Consider the following 7779-nt stretch of genomic DNA (forward strand, 5'->3'; position numbering starts at 1 on the left):
GTCAGCGAGGAACAGACCAACAGAACTGGACTGTACGTACCTGGAAATCATAAAAAAACACAAAACCAAGCAAAAAAAAAATACAAACACCCAAACTCTTTAGCATGTAACATGCCAGTAAACAGAATCATAATCTGGAGTATAACAATATAAACAAGTCAGGCAGATAAATGATTTTACCAGAGATATAAGCGTTGGTCGTTGTTCTATATCGTTTTACGGCTGGTTGCTAACGGACGTTCTTTGCTAAGTCACTATTTAAAGGACAGGGTCGGCAGGCGCTTGATGCAAGGACCTGCGCGCTCCGTTATGTTATGTATCACATGACCTGCGCGCTCCGTTATGTTATGTATCACATGACCTGTATGCGTCTTCTGTCGCTGAAACTCCGAGCTTAGAGCAAAAAGGAGGATTAACTAATGCAGGTAAAACATCCAAGGCACTCTTTTATTCTTTTATTCTTTCACACCATATGTGTTAATTTCACTGCTGTTTGTAAAAGGACTAATATGTGTAATGTGGTCATCTAGTGCCTGTATAGCGTTTCGTTAGGCAACCCAATTGATATATTATACAACATCTTTTTCTCAATGTTGTCGCGTTGGAAAAACATGTCTCACAAACACCAGTTTAAGTAAAATTTGACCCTGCTTTGTCTTTACATTTATGCTAATATTATGCCATCGTGTTTGAACACCAACCTGTACATGATATGTAAAACAGTGTGTTTACGCAGCGTGGGATACCTAACTTGTTTTCTTTCTTTCTCTCATGTTCATAAAATCAGGAGCGTGGATTTGAACAGCAACACGACTACAAACCAACAGCGACCATCGGAGCACAATGTTCTCTCTCTCTAGAAGTAGCCAAAACACACCGAGCATGCTGTCCAGTTTTTTACAAAAAAGTACAAAACGTGTAAATTATTGCACAATAGAAAGGCTCAAATAGTTTTGCGTCGTTTTGATGCAACATAGCATCGCCCCCGATTATGGATCATGCATTTATTCAGCGTTTATATCGTCCAACCCGACGTGAAACAGGAACAAGGGGCTGTTCTGACACGGTGTCTGTCTTGACCCTGTCGTCCTCTAACCCCTCAGCGTCGTTAGCTCGTTAGCTCGCGGTTAGCCGCCAGTTAGCCGAGGGGAGCCGAAAAAAAGAGAAGTGCCAAAGCGAGGGGAACGGACGTCGTCCCTCGCGTGCCGCAATCGCCTTACAACTACTCAGTCTTAATGTCGCTGGCCGAGAGCGGCCGGTCGCTGGCCGAGAGCGGCCGGTCGCTGGCCGAGAGCGGCCGGTCGCTGTGCCACTTCTTCATGTGTTTCTCCAGCGTGCTGTATACGCTGAAGGGCATGTGGCAGATCTCGCACTTGTACACGTCCTTGCCCATCTGCCCGTGGGTCTTCATGTGGCGCGTGAGCTTGGAGCTCTGCGCGCAGGCGTAGCTGCACAGCTCGCACTTGTAGGGGCGCTCGCCGGTGTGGCTGCGCCGGTGCACCGTCAGGTTGCTGCAGTTCTTGAACACCTTGCCGCAGAACTCGCACATGTCGCTGCGCCGGCTCTCCTTGGAGCTCGGCCGCCCGTTGCCGCTGCCGCCGCCGTGTGGCGTGCTGGCGCCACTGCGTCCCGAGGGCGTGCCGCCGCGCTCCCCGTCCAGCCCGTCCAGCCCGGGCGGCGTGGAGAAGCGCAGGCTGCCGTTCTCCGACGACGAGTGCTCCTCCGAGGCGGAGGCGAAGGGCGATTGTCTGGAGTCCCCCCCGCCCCCCCCCGCCGCTCCCCGCGATGGCCAATGCGAGGAAGGGATCCTTGAGTTGCCGCGAGGCGGCGTAGCCGGCCAGCCACTGGGAGTAGACGTTCTCCGTGTTGGGGATGTTGGGGGGCGTGGTCGGGGGGTCCTCCTCCAGGTCCTTCTCTACCTTGATACGCTTGGACAGCGGGCTGAGGGACCCGGGGGAGGGGCTGCGGGTCCCCCCTCCCCCTCCCCCTCGTAGGAGCTTCCTGGAGGAGGGGGGGAGGGGGCCCACGCCGTTGACCGCCACCGTTCCGCGGTTCGACTCCGAGTCGTCCTCGTGGCCGCCGGTCGTCTCCTGCGACGCCGCGGTGGTCGTGCGTCGGGGCGGGTGGAGAGCCTCGCTGTTCTGATGATGGCGGGCTCCCTCCAGACGCAGCGTGAAGCGGCAGTCCTTCCCCTCCTCCGCCCCTTCCCCCTCCCTCCCTTCCTCCTCCTCTCCTTCTTCCTCCTCCTCCTCCTCTTCCTCCTCCTCTTCTTCCTCTTCTTCCTCCTCCTCTTCCTCCTCCTCCTCCTCCTCCTCTTCCTCCTCCCCGTTCTCGACCGCCAGGCCGTTGTTGTTGGTGGTGTTCTCGCTCTTGAACTTGGCGACCACCGACTTGAGGGCGTCGGTGGCGCTGCCCCCCAGGCGCTCGCTGGTGCCCGGCTCGGGGGAGCTGGCGGCCGAGCCCAGGCCGTCGTCGGACTTGTTGGCGTTGTTGTTGAGCGCCGAGGAGGAGGACGACTTGCCGCTCGGGCAGTGCGTCTTCATGTGTCTCTTCAGCTTGCTGGCCTGCGTGCAGGCGTGGTTGCACAGGTGACACTTGTAGGGCTTCTCTCCCGTGTGGCTGCGTCGGTGCACGATCAGGTTGCTCTGGAACTTGAAGGTCTTCCCGCAGAACTCGCAAGACTTGGCCTTGAGCGAGAGGGGGGTCCCGGGGGGCTGGGGGCCGCCGGCCGCATTGGATGTGGCGTTGGTGGTGGTGGTGGTGGGGGTGGAGCGCGAGTTGTTGTTCCCCCCGGAGGGCGACTGGGAGGTGGAGAGGGGCGGCGTGTTGGCGGTGGAGAACGGGGGCGGCTTGGAGCCCGGCTGGAAGGGCTGCAGCAGCCGTTGCATCGGGCTGGGCCGGTTGGGGGACAGCGGGGGGGGGACGAGGGGGGGGGACGAGGACCCCGTGGTGTTGCCCGCCAGCTCGCGTAGACGTCTGGAAAACACCATCAGAATCAGAACCATCTTATCGTCACATTACAGTTTAAAACCCATTTAGACCTGAGGACGATTCTACAAATGCCTTCTAAATCATGACAGTTTTCTTGATTTCTTGAGTTTTGTGTCAGCTGTGCTCAAACATTTTCATGTCAAGGACCCCCAAGATTATATGTAATTGGTCGCCGATCCCCATCTGAAAATATGTTGTTCCAGGGACCTTCCCAGAAGCAAAGATTTGAGTTAAAAACGTTCGCTCTGAAATAATATATATTCAAAGATTTGCGCCACATTTTGAAAAATAGCAGACCTATAAAGCTCGTAGCTATGAGCTTGTAGATCTGCTATTTAAAATGTTTTTTTTTTGTGGCTTTCACCTTTATTTTATATTTTTTATGGAGGGACAGACAGTAGGCTGACAGGAAATGGGGAGAGAGATGGGGGGGAAGACATGCAGTAAAGGCCGTCGGGATCGGGAGTCGAACCCGACTTCACTGATAACGAGTGCTTCCAAACTCTGACAGTTAGAAAAATAATCAAATGCAAGGAATTTCTTGACAGGAAGCTCATAACATGTCTACAGTGGATTTTTATGAAACAAACACTTTCAGATAGAAAGAGGATAATTCAAGCTTTCCCTGCAGCTGCAATGTTGGTGTCTGAGTTTGACGTTTCTTGACTTTTGTGTGTGGATGAATGGGCTGTCTATGGGAAGTTACACCTATAGGTAGCACCTTGCTGGCAAGATGTTAGCCGTGTGCTTATCACCAATAGAGCGTCGCAGTCCCGCCTCCTACCAGGGCCCAGGAAATGATTCTCTGTTAATTTTCCTCATAGACTTTTCAGAAAGTATTTATTTAAAGACGTTTACGCCGCGGACAAAGCCAACTCTTGTCATGACAAATCATGACAACAAACACAATGTTTTGGGCCAAACAAAGAATTAGAAAGAAGACCAAAACACTCAATTTGTTGTTTTTCTTCTTTGTAATTATTTGTTTGGTCCAAAATATTGTGTTTATTGTCATGTCATAAATACTTGACAGGGGGCGGGACTGCGACGCTCTATAGCGTCTCACTTCAACACAGATATTTACAAGGTTGTTTCACAAGCGGTGCAACCGTAGGGCCTCTCTCTTATCATATACAACCAGGAGGGGGCACTGCGTGAGAAGAGGAGTTAACAGGCAATTATGGGCACTAGATTTGCCCGTAAACCTCAAGTTTAGCAGCATATACAGTTAATATACGGTGCAATTCGGGGGTTTACCGGAGTCTGTTGGAAAGTTTACCGGGAGTTTCCTGTAATATACACATCCGTATTCCATGCTTTTTTGCACAGTGGGGGGGGGGGCTCTTTTCCACGAGAAAAAATGACATATATAAATGATATATATGGTACCTGGAGAAGTCCATGCTGGGCAGGGGGTCCAGGGGGACCACCGCGTTGAGCCTCATCACCCGGTCGAAGGCGCTGGGGTGGTGGGTGGCCAGCGGCAGGTCATCGGGGCTGAGGTGGTGGCGCGGCGGCGGGCTGAACAGCGGGGGCGTGCGGGGATAGCGGACCGCCTCGCGGGGGGTGGTGGGACCTCCCCCATCACCGCGGACCCCCCCGGACCCCCCTACCGGCATCCTCAGGATGCTGTAGGGGCTGCTGCCGTCGGCCAGGTGGACGGCGTGGAGGAGGGGGGGTAGGTGGGACGAAGGCGCGGCCGCCCCGCAGTCGGCCCCGCCCCCCACGGCGGCGGCCCCGCCCCCCACGCGGGGCGTCAGCGGGCTCCTCCCCCCATCGCCTCCGCTGCTCTCCAGGTAGATGCGGAAGCCGTGCGTGTTCTGGGCGTGCTGGAGGAGGAACCACGCGCTGCAGAACGGCTGCTTGCACGTGGTGCAGGTGTAGCTGCTTGGCTCGTCCTTGTTGTCTGGAACACGAAGAGAAACACAAAGGAACAAAAATAAATATTATAGCCACGACTATTGTGTTGGTGAATCAGCAGACTAAGGCTTCACTCACACTGTCACAACAGAATGTTGTATAGCTGATGCATGAGACTTGTTGACTGTTGCAAGCTCGCAATTAATTTCCAATGGGAGTCACGCATGGTTTGAAGAGACAAACGTGTTGTATGAGGGGGAGGGGGGCAGTCGAAACACATACAACATACATACATCAGCTTGTAGGCAAAAATGTTGGATCAAACCATGTGACTTCCATTGGAAATGCATTGGGGCGGCCATGACACTTACATCTTGCTTACATCTACCATGCAACATTGTTGTATGCTAGATGTATAGGTGTGAGTGAGGCCCACGACACAGCTTAACACAACTCTTCCTTTACTTCCAAACTCACAGAGTAACAACAAGCAGCAAAAAGAACAACGTCACCACACTGCAGCAGTAGTCTCAGACTGAAGCAGTCGATCCCAGACACTCCCCCCCAATCATCACAGAGGCAACACAGGAATATGCAACGAGCGCAGCACAATCAAACAGCTGTCAGTGAGACATAACAACGACGACGCTATACTGTAGTTTAACCCATTTTAGACCTGAGACTATAGATTCTACAAAATGTATTCTGAAAATACTACTAACCGTTTTCTGAAAAACCCTGTGTTTCTATATCAGTGGTTTTTAAACTATTTCATGTCAAGGAGCCCCACAAAGTATATGTTATTGGCCGCCGAACCCCATCTGAAAATATGTTGTTCCAGGGACCCAGGGACCCCCCCCCCCCAGAAGCATCAGTGCCCATACCCGAGGCGGGGTTGGCGAAAGGGCCTTTCTGTGTGGAGTCTGCATGTTCTCCCCGTGTCCCCTAGGGTAGATACCCTCACATGTTCTCCCAGTGTCCCCTAGGGTAGGTACCCTCGCATGTTCTCCCCGTATCCCCTAGGGTGGGTACCCTCACATGTTCTCCCCGTGTCCCCTAGGGTAGGTATACCCTCACATGTTCTCCTTGTGTCCCCTAGGGTAGGTACCCTCACATGTTCTCCCCGTGTCCCCTAGGGTAGGTACCCTCACATGTTCTCCCCGTGTCCCCTAGGGTAGGTACCCTCACATGTTCTCCCTGTGTCCCCTAGGGTGGGTACCCTCACATGTTCTCCCCGTGTCCCCTAGGGTAGGTACCCTCGCATGTTCTCCCTGTGTCCCTTAGGGTAGGTACCCTCACATGTTCTCCTCGTGTCCCCTAGGGTAGGTACCCTCACATGTTCTCCTCGTGTCCCCTAGGGTAGGTACCCTCACATGTTCTCCCCGTGTCCCCTAGGGTAGGTACCCTCACATCTTCTCCTCGTGTCCCCTAGGGTAGGTACCCTCACATGTTCTCCCCGTGTCCCCTAGGGTAGGTACCCTCACAAAAAACATGCAGTAATCCTGGTCTCTAAACTACCTCCCCCTGGCCACCCGGGGCGCCTGATGGAGGGGAAAGGAACTGATCGGAATAACATGTTCCTTCCATGCGCTACGTCTGGCCAGGGAAACTCCCCCCCCTGTCACGTGAAAAGAAGCAGCTTGGACTCCTCATGCATAGAAGGAAGCATGAGGTCAGTCCGCTGCCCTCCCCAGGTTGGCAGAGGAAGTGTAGAGCCCAGGATTACATTAGAAAATTGACGCTGGGTGGAAAAAATGGGTTGCAAAATCGTGGGATACAAATTATATTTAAAAAACCAAAGAGCACTGATGGAATGAATGAATGCAAAATGTATACACTATAGTGGAGGAGCCATCACAGGAAAATCACATGAAACAATGATTGACCTTCAATAGCGTTTGGGTTAGGGTTAGACGCTGACCTGAGATCTGCCTGACAATGTGCTCGTAATCTGGTTAAACACACTCGTCTCCCGTTCGATGCCTCGTGGTTTACAGAATTAGCCACGTAGGCTATAAAGTGGGACATGTATCTGATGCTGCATATTAACCCTGAACGCTAATAATAATAATAATAGGTCACACGTTAATAAAACCTACGCCTGTCTATCACACACACACACACACACACATCTCACACTCTGAGAAATAAAGAGAAAAAAGCCAGGAGGAGAGTGGGTGCGTGCATGTGTGCGTTGCGTGCGTGCGTGTGTGCAATCCGTGCGTGGGAGGGGCGACTCTATTGTGAAAATGCTTTTCATGCATTTACTTCTCTATTTTCTGATATTTCACGCTTTATGGATTTATATTTAAATCCTCGCAGGTGAATGGAAAAGGAGAAGAAAGCGGAAAAAGAAGAAGTGAGATATGCAAAAATAGGAGGCGTTGGTTGGTCTGCCCGTCTGTCCGCCCGCCGCGTCCGTTGGTTGGTCTGCCCGCCCGCCAGTCCCTCTCTCGCAACCACGGACGCTTTCATCTCTCTGCTTCTCTTATTATTCTCTCTTCTCCCTTTTTTTTTTTATCACCGGAGGGCAATTTTTTTCTGAAGTCATTTGCAGGCATTGAACCCAAATGGTGGCCATATCTAATGCCCCAGAGAGAGAGAGAGAGAGAGAGAGGAGAGAGAGAGAGAGAGAGAGAGAGAGAGAGAGAGAGAGAGAGAGAGAGAGAGAGAGAGAGAGAGAGAGAGAGAGAGAGAGAGAGACACAGACGGAGAGAATGTGTGATTGTGACAATGAGCCATATCTCCCTAAGATGGTGGACGGGCGGGTCGAGGCAGGTTTGCATGATGTTGTAAAGCCCTCTGTGGAAAACAGACCACGGGGGGGGGGAGAGGAGGGGCTGAGAGAGAGAGAGAGAGGAGAGAGAGAGAGAGAGAGAGAGAGAGAGAGAGAGAGAGAGAGAGAGAGAGAGAGAGAGAGAAAGAAAA

At 52.5% G+C, this 7779-nt stretch overlaps 1 pseudogene across 1 annotated transcript; it reads right to left on the bottom strand.

Annotated features, from left to right (window-relative positions):
• Window positions 1-1126: 1126 nt before the first annotated feature.
• LOC306918316 (B-cell lymphoma/leukemia 11A-like) lies at window positions 1127-4897 on the bottom strand (annotated as a pseudogene). The gene is made up of 2 exons: window positions 4381-4897; window positions 1127-2976 (listed from the first exon to the last, which is right to left on the bottom strand). The product of its transcript is annotated as a B-cell lymphoma/leukemia 11A-like (transcript).
• Between the last annotated feature and the right edge of the window lie 2882 nt (window positions 4898-7779).

Source organism: Electrona antarctica, assembly GCF_951216825.1.
Source record: "Electrona antarctica genome assembly, contig: scaffold_1298, whole genome shotgun sequence".
NCBI lineage: Eukaryota > Metazoa > Chordata > Actinopteri > Myctophiformes > Myctophidae > Electrona > Electrona antarctica.